We start from the raw sequence: 1,597 nt of genomic DNA, 5'->3' as shown, positions 1-1,597 counted from the left end.
TAATGGGACTAAGGATCATTCAAGCACACAGGGCCTAACTACCCTTAAGTGCCTGCATTCATTTTGAAACTGACTCCTTGGAAAGTCTGGGTGACAGAAAAGGAGAACACAGGGATGTGGAGGGTCAGTGAAATGTCCTAGAGAAGCATATGGCTAATCAAAGGTCAAATGCTAAAATTATATCTGATGGAAAGGAAGGCTGGAGTAACACTTTTGTGAATGTTTCAGTATTAAATTATTTAAAAGAGTTTCTTTTAATTTAAAGTTTTAAGACTTTTATTTTTGAGAAAAGAAAAGCATCTTTGTAAGAAACAAGCAAAGCCAAGCAAAACAAGTCCATGCATGTCTCCAAACCTTGTATCCATCACTTTTCTGATAGGATGCATTTAACATTCTTCATCCTAAGTCTTCTGGAGTCATAGTTAGAATTCTTAGGTCATTCAAAGTTGTTTTTCTTTGCAATGCTTCTGTCTTTGTATAAGATGTTTTCCTGACTCATTTCAATTCAGTTCATAGTGGCCAAGATTCTCTGAAGTAGTAGCATGTTATTTCTTATGACACTATAATATTCCATTACATTCATTGATAAGCATGAGTTTAACTATTTCTTAAATGTCTAAATGGCAATCTAAGGTTTCCCTTTTGGTCCAAGTTCTATTCTTTTCTTTTCACTCAGGATAATGAAGTTTGTTTTGCTTGTAATCATTTCCCCCTGATACTTTTCTCCTTTTTAGCTTATCCCTTCCTGTCCTTGTTTGTTTTCTTGTTGATTTTTGATATATTTCTTCGCAAAATTGTTTTTGTATGTATGTTCAGTCATCCATTGTTTCAGATAAGAATGACGTTCATTTGGTACCCTTTGCCTCTACCACTTCTTCCTTGTTTGTCTTCTCGACTACACCTAATAATGAGAAATCATATAACTTCTACCAATTGCTCAAATAAATTTATATTCATAGCTTTCTCTGGAATCGTAGAAAATGTTCATATTCCATTAAGGATTCATTTTTTTCCTTGTAGAAATTTTGAATCAGCTTCAAAGGGTAAGTTATTCTATATTGTAAGCCAAAAGGCATTAGCCATTTGAGTTATCATATTTCAAGATCTCTTCCCAAAGGGTAAAAAAACTGCCAGGTCTTATGGCATCTTGCTCCTTCAACTGCTCCTTTCTAGATGTTTGTACAATTTTTATTTCATATGAAATTTTTACTTCAAAATATCTAAGACTTTTCCTTTTGGGATTCCTTTCCATTGGTGATAAATAGATTCTTCTCTTTTTCCTTTTATAATAATTAAAATTAAATTATGAGGCTGATAGTAACTTAAATAACTTTTTAAAATCAAAGTAGTAGAAGTAAAGAGAAAGGTAGGAAAGAGGTAGAGAGTTACTTACCTTACTACTCTATTGGTTGCTATGATGGATTGAAGCTCACCACCACCAAGAGATGGTTCAGGTTCCATGCTCCAGTCAGAAGACAACCAAGACCTCCTGGTCTGCCACTTATAAGCTGTTTTCTCCATCTACTAGCTCTCAACAAGTCACATCTCAGGAACCAACCATAGTTTCTTAATTTGCCATCCAGGGGTGGGCAGTGTC

The sequence above is a fragment of the Monodelphis domestica genome, chromosome 3, assembly GCF_027887165.1.
Source record: "Monodelphis domestica isolate mMonDom1 chromosome 3, mMonDom1.pri, whole genome shotgun sequence".
Classification (NCBI taxonomy): Eukaryota; Metazoa; Chordata; class Mammalia; order Didelphimorphia; family Didelphidae; genus Monodelphis; species Monodelphis domestica.
Note: the sequence above shows the minus strand (reverse complement) of the source record.